Genomic DNA, 17408 nt, shown 5'->3' with positions numbered 1-17408 from the left:
GATAAATATATGAGTTCACATTGACATGAGGTAGCAATTGATATATAGCTTAATCACAAGGAGTGGCGTCAGTCTCGAACCATTAAACAACGTATGGATATGAGGTAGATAATTATATGGCTTTCTGGGGGGTGCTTATGTATCTACATTCCATTCAAGTTAGACCTTTACAATATGAAATAATATGAAGCATGAAATTATATAATTTGCCATTTTCGTCATACATGTGAGGTAGGAGATTATATAGTTTCAGGATGTGAGATAAATATATGAGTTCACATTGACATGAGGTAGCAATTGATATATAGCTTAATCACAAGGAGTGGCGTCAGTCTCGAACCATCATTTATCTTTCATCTAATTCACGTCGAGCCTTTTCTTTCTGATGACGTAAGTGTTCTGTTTGAGGGTAGCATTAGATCACACTAATGATCCATAAACTTCTCTATGTAAGGTATTTTAGACTGAATTATTATGTATCTCCTAAGTGGCTAATTTCAGAGTTTTATATTGGATTTTGACCACTGGCTTTTAGCCTGCATTGAAAAATCAAGTGCTCTTTCTCCAAAATCTGAGATGCAGCTGGTATAAACCAGCAAGATGAAACTTATTGTAAAGCGCTCTGATATCCTTCGGGATCTTGTTTGCGCTATATAAAACTTTATAAATAAAATACGTCAACTCGGAGTACATGTTTACCTTCCATATTTACTGTTAGACCTCGAGATGTAGCTATTAAGGAATTTGTGTCAGACTTGTGTCTCCTGATGTAATAACAAACCAGTGTTTAGATGAGAATGACACTTTCACAAGTTCTGCAAAGATACCGTCCTGCTCTCTGCGGATCAAAGGCAGAGGAATATGACACTTCATAACGCATGCGTTACTACACCTGTGATTACAACACATTTTTTTAATCGCAGAATCCATTACAACGCATGTCGTTACAACGCATGCCGTTACAGCGCGTAATCCATTACAACGCAATTACTATTCTAACCCCGCTGGGCATTACTTTGGGGAATGCGTAGTAATGGATTATGCGATATAATGATATGCGTTGTAATGGATTTTGCGATGTAAAAGATGCGTTGTAATGACACGCGTTGTAACACGTGCATTGTAAACGATGTTTCCCAAGGGAGAGAGGCTAATTTTACCTTTTAAAATGGAGTCTTGCTTGGGTGTTCATGACAAGCTGACACGGATTGGCGGTTTCCTGAAAAAAGCAGGCTTAAATCTATAGTTTACGACTGAGGCTCAGCTAATTGGTCAGCGTAAGTGCATGTGGCTACTGAAGGCCCAATTTCACATTGATCGCCATTTCAGTGGTGGACAGGCACCTCAGAATATATTGAGAGGTGGTCACACGTATGTGTGAAGGTGGGTCTTGTAGGCTAGGCCGCTTCCTGGGAATGCATCCAACATTTCAGGAACAGCGATGAGGGCACTGTGCCGGCGGCCATCTTTGTTTGGGGACCCGCCTCCACTTACTCAGTCTATTTCTTTCTTCTTCATCACTTTTCCGTTTTTCTGCTTTCCAGTATAATGACCTATTAACAGATATTCAAAGGGCTTTCTTCTCCGTCTCTGTTATTGCATTTGCGAAAAAATAATAAAACAGCAGAAAAATATCCCCTGGGTAGGGACATGTTGGTGCTATCCCAGAATAAACAAACACATCAGTGTGAAACCCAATATACTAGGTTTTAAAAAAAAAAGTCTCTCCAGCTGCGAGCAGTGTTTTAATACCGATGGGGCCTGTAAGTAACTCCCTTTATGGGCCAGGACAGACTTACTAGCCTCGACGTATTGAGGGTCAAAGTATGAACGATAAAAGAACACCATAAAACAGGCAACGGCGCACAAGTGGTAAGAATGCTTTGTCCATGGAGGGGAACTTATTGAAGGTTGCAGGGAACAGCCTGAAGGGTAATTGGCCGAGGACCAGTCAAAAGAAGACATGCCCTGTCTGGACCCATCCTCGGTCACGTGACAGGGAGGACAGCGAGAGGGATCAGGCCAGCTTCCTGGCATCCTCTGCATTTGGCACAATCCGCACAATTTATTTTAGCACGTCTCCAGCACTTTTTAATGGTAATACAAGCCATGAGGAAGTCTTCCGCGCCTTAATTCCGGGGCTCGGACACATGCTTCTATTGAGGACGGACTGTCCTCGGGCGCCAAGAAGTGTCCACGGAATGTTCCATTGTGTGCAAGAGGCTATTATGACCTTTCATTAAAACCTTTTTTTTTTTAGAGAGACTCGAATTGTGGTCAACGAAGACAAAGATGCGTCTCCTCTCAAAATCATCTTTGTAGGTTCGGGTTTTAGGCGCAGACAATTCCTTTATCCATACAGTACCAACACAACCAGTAAACATCACACTGCTACACTTATGACGATTTAGATTGCTTGGGAGACAGGTATTAGTTGTTTTACTTTTAATGTCTATTTCATTAACTACTGTTTGCTCATCTCCATATTACACAAACAGCGCCACCATGTGGTGGTGTTCACAATTAAATGCCGGTGCCGAGCACCATGAACCACAGGCTCAAATTAGCCCTGGGGATGCTGCTGTCAGTGTTACAGGCAAAAGAAACAATTGATGGATAGAATGCTGGACAATGCTGTGGTATATAAATAAATAATACCGGATCTAGGTTTGACTGGACATAGCAATAACAGATAGCTCAATAAATAAGAGTCAAGATTCGAGGTAGTAGGAGTTTGCAGGTTTAATACAGCATAAAGGACAGGAACAGGACAACCTGCACGGGAACAGGATGGCAGGGCCCTGCAGGGGGGACAGGGAATGAGCGCGCTAACTTTAATAACAGTACACAAGCATATATACTAAAACAGTTGCATTACAGTGAATACAATAGGCGGAGCAGTGGGTGTGGTCAATAGCAGTCGCGAAAGATAAGGGTGAAAGTGGGTGTAACAAGGCGTATACATAGACATGTGATGTAAACGTAATAGAATATGTCATTAATGGGGCGGGAACATGGAGGGGGCTACCTAAGGAGCCGGGACCTCTAACCTGATGGTGCGCGCAAACTGACAATGACGTGTTACTAGGAGAAGCTGGGGGCTATGAACTCTGTGCTAGGAGCAGAGACTGAAGTCTGGAGAGTCAGGGCGACATGTGCCTAAACAATATCTAGTATCTAATGTTTAGAGAACATGTTGATATAAACTAAGAGTCAGGAGGGGAGAGGCTAACAGACTCTAAGACTGGAGCATGCATTATTCTACATGTAGTGCGTGATGAAGAATATTAAATGACCATTAATACAGTATTTCTCCTACATGGAGACGTAAAGGCTAGACAATGACGGAAACTATTGATGCGATTCAGTAGCTTAGGAATGCAGAGAAGGAGGGCTGGACTGATAACTATAATCATAACATACTCTTGGCAGACTCGTAAGCAGAGCCAGGCTGAGCCGGGCACTGTGAGGCAGGAAGTAAGTGAAGGGTCGAGGATACAGGTGGGGGCTGTATCGCTCCTCAGCGAGGGTTCAGGAGACAGGAGCTGAATCTGGTGTCCGGGCCCTTTTGAGGCCTAGAAACGGGGACTTTACAATGAAATAACGTGCACACTGAGAAACGTGGCAACGTAACTTTACATAGGCCTAATACTCGTAGTTTTCATGAGAACTGGAAACTGGCATACTAGAAGTGGACACAACTGTAATTGCGTCTTTAATCGAACATGGGGAATACATATGCATATTAATCATGCACACATAACATAAGATGGAGGACACGTGGGGACACAGAACATGGCAAAATTTACTTTTCCACAATGCAGACATTCACCCCCAGTCACTAGGATCTGGGTTTAATCCATCATTCTTTAGCCCACTCTGCCACCCCAGTTTGGACCCAGCTATATGCAAATCAGTCTTGACCCTGTTCCTTGTGGGAACAGTCCAGCCCGGACTGCAAAGCCAGGTCCTCCCTGGACCGGAAACAAGAGTCCTGGGACCGGTCTGGACTGTTCTTATGGGGCACAGGGTCAAGGCTGATTTGCATATGGCTGGGTTCAAACTGGGGTGGCATGGTGAGCAAAAGAATGATGGATTTAACCCAGGTCTTTTGACTGTGTGAGAATGTTTGCATTGTCAGCATTCCGTCCATCATTTGTTTGCTGTAACGCCATCAGTGTTACATCACTTAAGTCATAGGGATTGTGAAAAAGCCAAGCATCACACAAAGAACAAGTGTCAGAAATTACCCATGCTCACCCAGCAGCGGCGTGGTAAGGGAACAGTATGTGTTCAGTGGTGCATTCTGGAGCACACTGTTGCCAATATATCCCTAAGGCTAACATAGAGCGATGGTGTGCATTTAAGAATTAGCACATTACCAGGTCAGAGCAGAACTCGTGAGTTTCACTCTGCGCAATTCCGGGGATTTACATAAAAACTCTGTGAGATTCCGTGGCAGTCTGCCAGTTTGCGGAAAATAATGCACACCGCGGTGCTCGAGCTACAATTTAGCACCAGTAGTGTGAGCAGTGCTGAATAATCAAACTGAACGGCACCATGCTGTGCGCTGGAACACATGGCCATTGCAGTTGATTTTGCTGCCAGTCAAGTAGAAAATCTCCTCGAGTGGCAGCAAATCTACTCGAGAAGCAGCCCTCTGGCCGTTCACGACCACCAGTGTTAGAAAATCGTGCTAGGGAATGCCAAACCTCACTTGCGCCTGCCAGCTCTCCTTTCTGAAGCCTGGCAGCAAAACAATTCAGCCACACGACGATTGGTGGAATTTAGCCAGTACTCCGCATTGCAAGAGTAACACGGAGTCGCCAAATTCCGTCAATTCCACAGGCGGAATGTGGGCACTTTGTGTCCACAAGCCCCATGTACATATTTAGTAGACACTGGCAACAGAAATGGATGTTATTTCACAATTAGAGATGTGCATTTTTATTATTGGATCTTTTGTTCAGCGTGGTACCTTAAAGCCCTATATTCATGTCTTACACACAAAATAATGTTCCTCTTTCCAGTGCTGCAATTGGAAACAATTTACTCCAGGAACCCATAAACTGGGGGTCAAGATGTGGCAGAAGAAAAGAGGTGAAGTCACAAGGGGAGGGGATTGAAAATTAGAATCTGACAAACAATTTATATCTTTATTTGAATATAAATTTGCTGCAAATAAATTGCCAACAAGGACATATGTGACAGTAAATCTGTTCTAGTTGACTTAATGCCTTAACTGCGGCGGTTTCTGCCGCGGTGCGGGCGTTCTAAAGGGTGGGCGGCGCTCCGTCGGCCGTTTGCCGACGGCAGCACTAGTGAGGTAGTGCTCCCGTCGGCCGACGGCCGGGGTTAATTGACCACAAAAAGGCTGCATTTTAAAATATCTTACAGGGTTAGGACGCCTGCTACTGAGATCTTCTGTGTGTCCAGAAATTTTAAGGGGATTATAATAGTGGCAATAACCCTAGTGGTTAATGCCCTTTTGGAAGAGTTCTATATTTTGTTGTCACATTTGTGACTTATTAAGTAGAATAGAGGGTTCATGTACCTGCTGCAAAGCACATGGTGTAACATGTAAATCACAGGTTTGTATTTTATGTAGCTAGGTAAGTGGGTTACTGCTTTTGACACTGAGGTCATCGTGTTACTTCCAGTTCTTAAGTTGCAATCCTTGTAATAGCACAATGATTGGCAAACACAGGTTTATTAAAATATAAACATGAATCACCTTTTTATGCGTCCACTGCTGTGGGTTGTTTTTGCCTGACATCAACACAGATTCAGCTATCGTACCAACTTTATACTGGCCAAAAATTCACAATACAAATATTTACACACATATACAGGTGTTTGTGTCAGCCCTATTCATCCATTGGTTTGTCGTTTATAGTTGGCTTCGGTTCATTACAGCACACAGCAGGGGCATTAGGTCAGCCCCCCTCAGCTATTGACTCTCTTCTCTGTGAGTGGCGGCATCTTGCTTGAACTCAGGTTAACAGCCTCTCGAAAAGAAGTGGACTTCAGTGCCAGTATTTGTGTGATCTAACTGCTGGAACACTCCTTTATTTATATAGGTTTACATTTATTTGACATTTTGCATATGACTGAAAAAACAATTAAGGTAAAAAAGCCTTGTACACTTCTTAAAGCCTGACCAATTGGTTTTGCCTAGGCTTGTTTGATCGTGCATTGAATATACCTGGTACTTTATGCCACCATTACTATATTTACAAGGAGTGGGTATGACATTACTAAACACCAGTCGGCTCTGATAATTATGGCCTAATCTTTGTCATTGTTGAAGTGTCGTCACCACAGTTCTTTCAAGATGGTCGCCATAAACAGTAGTACGTTTATTTGATTATCGGAAATGTCCAAATATGTTTTTTTGTCTAAAGATTACTGTCAAATCGCAATACTGTTCCTGTGTTCAATAAATTAACCTCTTCCTTGCTCATGACGGCTCCCGGCCATCATGAGTCACGGTGGGCGTGTGCTGATGACGGCCGGTAGCCGTCATGACCACGCCCGCGATCGGATTGTTCAGCACTGCGGCGGAATTCGCGCCACAGTGATGAGGTTAAAAATAAATATCCAATAGGTCATATAAATCCACTGGTGGAACTGCCATGATCAAGTTCGGGAGCTCACATCAATTGAATACAATTTGTACTATTATATTTGGCTTTGATGACATATTTAAGGTTTCAGGCTACCCAATGATCTAACATTTCAAGAAGCATATCGTGTTTTTAATGCTAACCGTTGTCTTGTCGCACAGGCACAGGCACATTCCCTCCCTCAGTATCGAGGTGGAGTTGATGGTGTTGACTGATGGAGCCAAGGCAAAACAACTGGATGCTCTCTGCATCTGTGTAGACATGAGACATGAGAGAGACCAGCATCAGGCTCTCTAAAGACTCAGACTCAAGATGTATTAAAACATTCCTTATACACCCGGTGAGAGATCTACAGAATGATGCACTTTGGGATAACTTTGTCAATAGAAGGGTTTCAGGCAGTGCCTGAGATGTTCTTGCTTGATCTTTACATTGGTGGGATTTTAAGTCAACTTCGGCAACATGTCCCTGTCTCACCTTTGACAATGTAGTTATTATTTTCAGTTGCGAACCCCCCACACCCCAAAAAAAAATTGATGAGTTCCCTCAAACTTTGTGAGAACCAAAGGTCACCAACCTGTTCATGGACTCACTTGGCCTTCAATATGTACACCTTTTGGTTTACAATTCATCTGGAGTGCAGAACCCTCTTCAAAGATGGAAGACTGGCCTGGGGTGGCCTTCAACTGATGTATAGTGGTCCCATGGATACACCCATACTATACAACTCTCCCTGGACTTCAAACACAAACTCAACCACTTTCAGTTTGCACACCAGGATGATGTCACACCACAAAGCTGCATTACGTACTACTCGCCGAAAAAGCGCTTTGATCCCTCATCAGGGGTAATAAGTGCTATATAAATGCAATTACAATACAATACAATACAATACAATACAATACATGGAACCCTCAATGAAGAATATCCCTCATCTTGGACTACTGGGGTGAGATTCGTTAGGTCCTTTACAATGAATAAAGTTAAAAACAAAAGCAAACGACTTCCTATAATTAACAGGTGGGTATGAAAGATGAACATCACATGCCCTAGGGAGGAATTCATAAATAGATAAAGGAAGGATAGTCTTACATTACACAGGTTTGTTGGTGAGGACCTGATCCCCCTTACACTTTTATTGAACCATGTTCAGAGCTACAGATGTTTATGTAGTACCTCTCAGAATTAAGGGGCTTCCTCTACCACACACTGTAGTATCCTCAGGTTGTACATATGTTCCTTTACTCCTCTGCATCTAGCTGCTCAGCCAGTGTGAGGGCTCCGGTTAGAATGTTAGTGTGGGTGGAAGGCCTGGGTGCATGAGTGTTGTCAGTTGCGGGTGGGCTGAGCAGCTAGGAGGCTGCTCCTGGTGGGGCTTGATGTAACTTCATCTAGAACTTAATAAACTTCATCTACATTTACCTGGCCACGTCTATAGCGTCTACTTATGACATCTGAACATGTGGGAACAGCCCACTGCACAAACCTTTCAGAGCTCTGCGAGTTCCTGTGCATGCTGAGCACCAGTGGGTGCATCATGAGACATCTGGTCACCTTCCCCCAGCTGCTGAAAAGGTTGTTGACATCACAGACTTGGCGGGAGCCAGCAGAGTGCCCCCAGCACCTTGCCACAGAGTGAGAGATTTATTAGCAGATGGAAATGTACTGTGTTTTTATTGAACAAGTGAAAGACACCAAGCTCATCGCAAATACCATTGTTGAAGCCAACTGTGGACTGGGCTGTCTCAGTGCACAGATTCATGGATAGGTTATCTGACTCTGTGGCTCATGTAAAATGCCAAATGTAAATGCCAGCATTTGTAAAGCGCACAGCTACCTCCAACGGAAGTGTCCCGGCGCTGTCCGTATACCGCTTAGGAACCCTTCCTTGCTTTTCCCTGTGAAATGTCCACTCCTGGGCATCCTAAGGTGAAGCCAGGCATCCCAGCGCTGTTGGGGCCATTGTAGAGATTAAGCAAGCTATTGCCCAGAGTTGCAGAGTGGGACTCATGATTAGAATAGGCACCGAGGCGAGAATGATCAGGTCCGAGGAAATTGAGCTTAAGACACGTGAGGCGGGAATTGAACCCTGGTCCCGGGCCAGACCTCTGCATCAGGGTCTGCCGCTCTAACCATTGAGTCACACTTCTCCACTTGTCAGCTGGGTCCTGATGCACACAGGGTACCGAGCAGTGTTCACTGATTGAGTGGGAGGCTATGGGCATCTTGTCGGGCTGTCAGTACCCAAGCCTCTAAGCGTATGATGGCCATCCAAAGTTAAATCAGGCCACACTCCCCTGGTTCCTGTTCTCACTGGTTCAGCTACTCATCCATCAGCAAGAGCCGGGATTGTTGTGCTTCAGGTACTGGGGTACTTAGTTGATGCCAACCTGAATCACTTCCTCATCTGCCTCCCTCAGCAGCAGTTGAAAGGGCTCAAGATCCACAAAATCAAATTGGGTTGAGATGTTTCCTGCTGCCCTTTGAAGAAGTAAAAAGGATTATTGTGAATAACACCTGTCCGCAACTGGCATCTATGGGCACAGAGCTGGGCCCTTGGAGAGATGAAAGGGCCACTATTCAGATAGCTCTATATCCATGTGACTGCTTAATGCTGGGCCTGCCAACCATCAGACAGAGCTCATGTTCACCTCATGCACCCTCCAACTGTGGGCACCAGACTTATCTGCCTCAAAGTAGATGTTACCATGGCCCATGAAGGACACAAGGGTGCTGTGAAAACAACAGCGCAAATGAGAGAACACATCTTGTCACCACAGCATCCACGGCATGATCCAAAGGCACTTAGGTGGTTTGTGAGGTGCCCGGCACCTGGCATCGCTGGGAGACTGATTCATGCCACTCTCGCATCCTGGACTCCATGCTGAGGACTTCAACATACTGCAGTCTGCCATGAGGACACACGCGTCCTGCAAATATGGATGGATGCTCCCAGTATCTGGAGGTGGAGGGCCTGTCCTAGCCAGGAATAACTTTGATCTTACAAGCCATGGGAAGTATTATGGGTACTCATGAATTATCAGTAGATCTGCAATGGGGCAAAGGTCCTCCTATTCAAGACACTAATGTCCATTCTGATGTGCCATAAATAAGTTTATTGCATTATAGGCAAATGGGAAGTGGAGCACTTTATGAGGGCATCCAAGTACAGAGAGTAGCCCAGGAACATGGACAGTACTGTGGAAGTGCTTTATGCAAGTGCCTGTGGAGCTACCGCCTGACTCAACTCATCCACCAGCCACTCTCCAGCATGTCAGTGATGTGTGTTTGTGAACCACATGCCTCGCCCCGGAGGGTATCATCCAGGGGAGGCAGGAGCTGTATGGGCCAAGCATGGGGAGGAGAGTGCCAACCATGACATACCCAAGAGAAGAGTTGGGTTTACCCTATTAACATAAATACATTTCATATGAAGAACATAGCTGGCTCCACAGTCCCACCCTGAGAGGACAGAGAGGACTCATAATGCCCCACATCTCAATAAATGCAAAGGCCTTTCCCACTGCACAGGAGCAGCAACGAGAGGCCAAGAGATGCCTTTCAGCCCCAAGATTACGATTGGCCTAGAAAGGATGTTAGTATCACGCTGGCCAATCAGGCTCATTTGGTCAGTCCGTGCAATGTTCTGATTGGAGGCAGAAAGGCTGGAACTCTGCCCCTCACAACAACTGCTGTACTAAGCTCTGCCCTTTCTTACAACTGCTGTACTAATTTCTGCCCTTTCTTTCAACTGCTGTACTAATCTCTGCCCTTTCTTACAACTGCTGTACTAATCTCTGCCCTTTCTTACAACTGCTGTACTAATCTCTGCCCTTTCTTTCAACTGCTGTACTAATCTCTGCACTTTCTTTCAACTGCTGTACTAATCTCCGCCCTTTCTTTCAACTGCTGTACTAATCCCTGCCCTTTCTTTCAACTGCTGTACTAATCTCTGCCCTTTCTTTCAACTGCTGTACTAATCTCTGCCCTTTCTTACAACTGCTGTACTAATCTCTGCTCTTTCTTTCAACTGCTGTACTAATCTCCGCCCTTTCTTTCAACTGCTGTACTAATCTCCGCCCTTTCTTCCAAATGCTGTACTAATCTCTGCCCTTTCTTTCAACTGCTGTACTAATCTCCGCCCTTTCTTTCAACTGCTGTACTAATCTCTGCCCTTTCTTTCAACTGCTGTACTAATCTCTGCCCTTTCTTTCAACTGCTGTACTAATCTATGCCCTTTCTTCAACTGCTGTACTAATCTCCGTCCTTTCTTTCAACTGCTGTACTAATCTCTGCCCTTTCTTACAACTGCTGTACTAATCTCTGCCCTTTCTTTCAAATGCTGTACTAATCTCTGACCTTTCTTTCAACTGCTGTACTAATCTCTACCCTTTCTTACAACTGCTGTACTAATCTCTACCCTTTCTTTTAACTGCTGTACTAATCTCTGCCCTTTCTTTCAACTGCTGTACTAATCTCTGCCCTTTCTTTCAACTGCTGTACTAATCTCTGCCCTTTCTTACAACTGCTGTACTAATCTCTGCCCATTCTTTCAAGTGCTGTACTAATCTCTGCCCTTTCTTACAACTGCTGTACTAATCTCTGCCCTTTCTTTCAACTGCTGTACTAATCTCTGCCCTTTCTTTCAACTGCTGTACTAATCTCTGCCCTTTCTTTCAACTGCTGTACTAATCTCTGCCCTTTCTTTCAACTGCTGTACTAATCTCTGCCCTTTCTTACAACTGCTGTACTCAACTCCACCCTGTGTTACAACCACTGCACTCAGCTCCGCCCTTGACTACAACCACTGCACTCAGGTACACCTGTAACTGCAACCACAGTACTCAGCTCCACACTTCACTACAACTGGCGTACTCTTTCTCACCCTTCACTGCACCTGCTGTACTCAGCTGCCTGTGGCCTTATGGGATGTGTCTCTACACTCTCTAAAATAAAATGCAAAAGACTGCTCACGCTGCAGGAGAGTGTACTATGAGCTGTTGACCCTTGAATGGTTGAAGGCCTTCTATATGTGTCTGCTTAGCAGTGGGTTACAGTACCTCTTGCGGATGCAGGCCTGGAATGGTCCCTGAAACCTATGTCTGAAAGTGCCTTGAACCCACTGGTACAGCGAACCCAGACCCTCCTGGCTGTGTTACTGAGCCGCAGAATCAGCCGGCAAATGACACCCCGGGCACTCAGTAATAATGCCAAATAATATTACATAGTACAAGTGAAGATGTTTGGAATTCAGAAGAATTCTTTTCATGTGACATTTATTGTTTTATTTTATCTACAGACAGTATGAAATGGTGAATAGAGATCAAAGCAAGAGCAATGCCTTCTGCAGCTGGTCCTCAGCCCTGCCTCATACCATAAAGCAGCTTCAGTTTCATGATGTACAATGGAAAGTCAGTCACAATGATTCCCACACATGCCCTGGGCTGAGGGCTCTAGGGTTCCAAGAAGTTCAGAAGCTAGAAGAGAGCAGGGGAGGTTATTGAATGATTACCCTGCTGCTCTGAAGCTTCCTCCCTTTGTGACACCATCGAAATCTAGAGCAATCCTCCAGGTGGCATGTGGGGATACAGCTCTTCTGAGTGCACATGGAGCTGTGTTACAGTAAATGCTCATTTTCATTGTTTGCACCAGCTGCACCTCTTAAAAGGTGCTCCCACTGTATTACCATGAATGCGCTGCCCCAGGGCAGCCGCAAACTCATGCTGCCCCCAGGGCAGCGCACTCAGGTGAAAAAGAGAACAGCTGCTTTAAAGCCGCTCCGTGCTTTCACTGTGCAGGGGGCAACCCACCTGCACTTTGAAGGGGGATTAGAAATGCCCGTGCAGGTGGGTGCAGTCTGTGACTTTGCAAGCCTGCATGGGGATGTCAGGGGGGCCTTGGGACTCCCTTTACCCCGTGCAGAGGGCTGCTCTCAGGGGGTGCATTGACAGTGCACCACCTAAGTGCCCCACCTTGACAGATTTGCATGGGGCACACTACTATGCAAATGAGGGAACGCCTTCTGCAGACAGCAATGATGCTTTATGTGCGCCAGCGCTATTGGGATTACAGAAGGGGATGCACAAGCATCTGTGGCTCTTTCGGGTTGTGCAAAGTGGGTGCAACGCCTGTTGTGCCCCAGGGCACTCTCTGTAATACTGCCCATAGTTTGGGACCACTATCAGTTTAGGCCTTTTTGTTCTGAAGCATCTGATAGATCCGAAGTAGCCACTAGGTCTGTGGCTAAGCATTTTCAACAGAAAGGAATAAGTATTTACTATGTAGCGCAAAACTTTTTTTTTGTGTTGAAAACATTGTCCTTGAAGTAGCACAAAAAGTGCTTCGCATTAGTTTGCGGGTACTTGGCATCACCTCTCTAGTTTTTCAGGACTCATATTCCTCCCCTGCCACCAATATTTCTAGGGGTTGCACAGAATTTAGGGTCGCCTTTGCTCACGGGGAACATTTGATTTTAATTGTCCTTGATCTTTGGGGGTAGGCATAACTCGTCTTAATCCATAATCAAATGCAATAATGTTAATCTGCTTTGTTTTAAGTGTGTAACTACTGGAGCTGCCACCCTCCAACCAAAGCACAAAGCCAATAACTGCCCATAGTAGGATAAGATGAATGGCTGAATGAATGCATGGTTGTCTCATTAAACCACAGAATCACGTGTGTTGTGAGTTGCAGTGTCAACAGAATGTCCTGTCAGTTGACTATTTATTCTCACCACCATGCAAACAAGCAGCATACATTTTTTCCCCCTAGGTTGGCTTGTACCATTGGTGAAGGTAAGGAATGCCTCTCCCACCTGGTATGGATGTGCTTAATTTATAATTAAACAAGAATCTTTGCATAGCCCTGATGAATACCCCAGACCTGTTTAGGCACACGAATGAGCTGAAACGTATTGGCAGGTTACAGGGTGTAAAGAGTATTGTACCTGAATCATCCAGGATATTTGTTTTTTATCTCTATGTGGGGTATCTATTAATAAAGGGAAACACTTAGGGGCAGATTTATGAAGGCCTTGCGCCGCCGGTGCGTCACTTTTAACATGGGAAAAAGTGACGCACCGGCCTTCATAAATCTGCCGCTTTAGGTTTAGAACAGTCCCAGGATGCTTGTTTCCGGTCCAGGGAAGACATGGCTTGGCAGTTCGGGCTGGAGTTCTCCCATGAGGCACAGGGTCAGACTGATTTGCATATGGCCATGTCTGAACTGGGTTGGTGGAGTGAGCGAAAGGATGATGATGGATTAAACCCTGATCAGTTGCTGAGTGTTTGATTTGCTCAAACGCTCCGTCCATCATCCCCTTTGGTATTGCTTTGTTCGCCCTAAGTGTGGCAGGGTATGCCCAGACGCGAGTCCCTTGCTCACTTGGCCACTGGATTCAAGATAGCCTGGCTGATGAGGATTATGAATCCAAAACCGGTCCCAGGATGCTTGTTTCCGGTCCAGGGAAGACATGGCTTGGCAGTTCGGGCTGGACTGTTCCCATGAGGCACAGGGTGAGACTGATTTGCATAATGGCCATGTCTGAACTGGGGTGGCTGAGTGGGCTACAGAATGGTGATGGATTAAACCCAGATCAGTTGACTGGGGGTGAGTGTTTGATTTGCTCAAACGCTCCGTCCATCATCCCCTTTTGTATCGCTTTGTTCGCCCTAAGTGTGGCAGGGTATGCTCAGACGTGAGTCCCTTGCTCACTTTGCCACTGGATTCAAGACAGCCTGGTTGATGAGGGTTATGAATCTGAAACGGGTCCTAGGATGCTTGTTTCCGGTCCAGAGAAGACATGGCTTGGCAGTTTGGGCTGGACTGTTCCCATGAGGTACAAGGTCAGACTGATTTGCATATGGCCATATCCGAACTGGGGTGGTGGAGTGAGCTAAAAAGTAATGATGGATTAAACCCAGATCAGTTGACTGGGAGTGAGTGTTTGATTTACTCAAACGCTCCGTCCATCATCCCCTTTGGTATCGCTTGGATCTACAAAGATTGTCAGTCCTGACTTTAGATGAAAAAATAACTCCTCAGAAGAAATGTTTACATTTCTGCAGGCATTCCCATCATTGGATGTGTGATGCACTGTACAGCACACTTCCAATGTGTGAAAGGCTAATTGACTGGTCTAAGCACAGGGGGGCAGAATTACAAACCCCTTGTGACACTCTTGCGCCGCCGTTGCATCGGCGGCATAAACAATTTGCCACATTGTGACCAATCTAGGGAGATGCGGCACCTTGTAAAGCTCTGCTCCACATTATACCTGCGTCAGCTATAATGTATGCAGGGTGGACTTTCCCATGCAAAACGCCACATAGAACTCACGCAGTGAAATTGACAACATTTCCCTGCGTCACTTTACTCCTTAACTGCGTCAAAATCCCTACGCCTGCTCAGACCAGGCATAGGACTCAACTATCTGTTGTGGTGCATTGCTGGAGTCACGTCGTTTTCTTGAGCAACTCCAGCTATGCGTCACTTGTACTCCAACAGGTACGTCAGAATTTCTGACGCATCTGTCAATCCTTGAACCATGGTGTGCCGTGTTATAAATACGGTGCATCCGTGGTGGCGCAATGGTTTTGTCTGGAGGCACAGGGAAAGTGATGCATCTGTACAAATACGTCAGTTTCTTGTAAATCTGCCCCAGGATTTCTACTGTAAGGACTCCTTTCGAGTACAAAACATGTGCTAGACATAATGTACACACCTTTGCACTATTGTGTGTGTGGTGCTCCGCAGCCTGACTGTTTGGCATGGCAGTGGAAGAGAGCACGAGCAGGCCATCTTGAGTAAACCACGCTCTGTACACATCTTTTTCCCATCTGTGGGTGCTGGCCGGCGTTGCACTATATTTGTTTAGCAAATCTATCCCAGAGTTCTGCATCTTTTATGGGCACAACACCTCTCTGAGACACAATGCTGTGTCCAAGCACAACCTGGTATGCATGTGATTTACATTTTACTTTATGACTCAGGCACGACAGATGCTACAGAGGTTTTGAAGAAAATCTGGTCTCAACCCAGAACACATAAGACAGCTCTGTCGAGCCTCAGAGGGAGCCCATAAACTGGGAAACAGAAGAGCTGATTACCAGCTAATACTGATGACTGAATTCCAGAAATGGCGCTGCTCTATCTCCAAAGTCTTTTCTGCAGACAGCCATCATGGAGTTACTTATGATGAGATGCTGGATAGTTTTAACGAGTCTTGGAGCCATATTATCAAGAAAGGGCGATACATTATCGACGATTTTATAGGCAGGAAACTGCCGCTAAAGCGGCCATAATGGGCTTGATACTATGCCCTTGTGAATTCCCATAGAAGCCCAGGTTAACACCAGAACTTGGGCTTCTATGGGAATTCACAAGGGCATATTATCAAGCCCATTATTGCCGCTTTAGCTGCAGTTTCCTGCCGGTATAATTGGCGATAATGTATCCCCCTTTCTTGAAAATATGGCCCTTAGTTTTCATTTTAGCTGTTCCACATCTCTGTATTTTGTATTTGTGTGTATATTCTCTTCGTATTGTGATTGCTATGTGCACTTGTAATATCTTAAAGGTGTAAATTAGTCTACATATTTATGAGCTTCTTCTCTGAATCTTATTTACTGATGTCACAAATGCCCAGGTTCTACCTTTTTGTAAAAGCAAAGGGCCAGATTCCCAAAGGTAACCTTAGACCAAAAGTCTAAGTTTAGACCTGAAGTCCCCCTCCTTTTCACCATTTACATAAATGGGTTGGAAAAACAGCTGGAGGAAGGGGGCGCAGATGTGCCGCGGGCGGGAGGACAGTCGATCTCGGCCCTCCTATACGCAGATGAAGCGGTACTGATTGCCCGTACAGGCATCGGTCTGCAGACATTACTGGATAGTTTTGGCTCCTTTATGGAAAAACTTGACCTGAAAGTAAATGCGAAAAAATCTCACACTATGATAGTGGGGAAACAGAGAGGGAAATTAAGATCTAAAACCTTTAAATGTAAGGGGGAGGTGGTTTCCAGGGTCCCGGTTTTTCCCTATTTGGGGGTCCTTTTTGATGAAAGGGGGTCTTGGGCCCTACAGCTAAAGGCAAAGAGTCTAGCCCTGGCTCGTTCAACAACTGCTTTGCTGGCTTTCACCAAAAGGTTGGGGGCCAGGCCAATGGAAGCACTTTTGAAGGTTTACAACACCAAGTGCATCCCCATTGCCTCCTATGGGGCTGCCCTGTGGGGTTATGTTAACCAAGAAAAAATCCAAAGGGTAGAAAACAGGCTAATTAGAACATTGCTCTCAGTGCCAAAATCGTCCCCCACATTCTCTATCCATGAGGAAGTAGGTTTGGGTTACATTACAGATAAGCTGAATTTGGCACCTCTTTTATTCCGGGCAAGGACATGGCTGAATCCAGAATTAACTTTAAACCATCTTATTCTGGAGGACGTCATGTCCCTGGACCATGCCATGAAAATACCCTGGTTGAAGTTTTTAAAAAACACTTTTTCAGCTCTTGGTAGAGTGGAACTTTTCTTATCCCCACGCAATATTAAGAGAGAGGACGTAAAGTGGATTAAAGTTCATTTTACAGATAGGGTCTGCCTTAGTAGAGAGGGGAGGGAAATGATGAAACCATCCATAAGAGCTCATGCCATGTTAATTACTACCCCAATCCTGGAACCATATTTGAATTTTGTTACAAGACCCCTTCACAGATTTTTATTAACAAGATTCAGGTTTAATTTAATCCAATTCTCTCTAGGTTACTACCCTTCATGGAATCACTCGAAA

General features: G+C 45.1%; 1 protein-coding gene across 1 annotated transcript in view; it reads left to right on the top strand.

Moving 5' to 3' along the window:
- Positions 1-17408, top strand: part of KEL (Kell metallo-endopeptidase (Kell blood group)) — a 590619-nt gene that overhangs the window by 367590 nt on the left and 205621 nt on the right. The gene's annotated exons all lie outside the window — the stretch shown is intronic.

The sequence above is a fragment of the Lissotriton helveticus genome, chromosome 7 (assembly GCF_964261635.1).
Source record: "Lissotriton helveticus chromosome 7, aLisHel1.1, whole genome shotgun sequence".
NCBI classification, from domain to species: Eukaryota; Metazoa; Chordata; class Amphibia; order Caudata; family Salamandridae; genus Lissotriton; species Lissotriton helveticus.
Note: the sequence above shows the minus strand (reverse complement) of the source record. Positions and strands in the feature narration are given on the sequence as shown.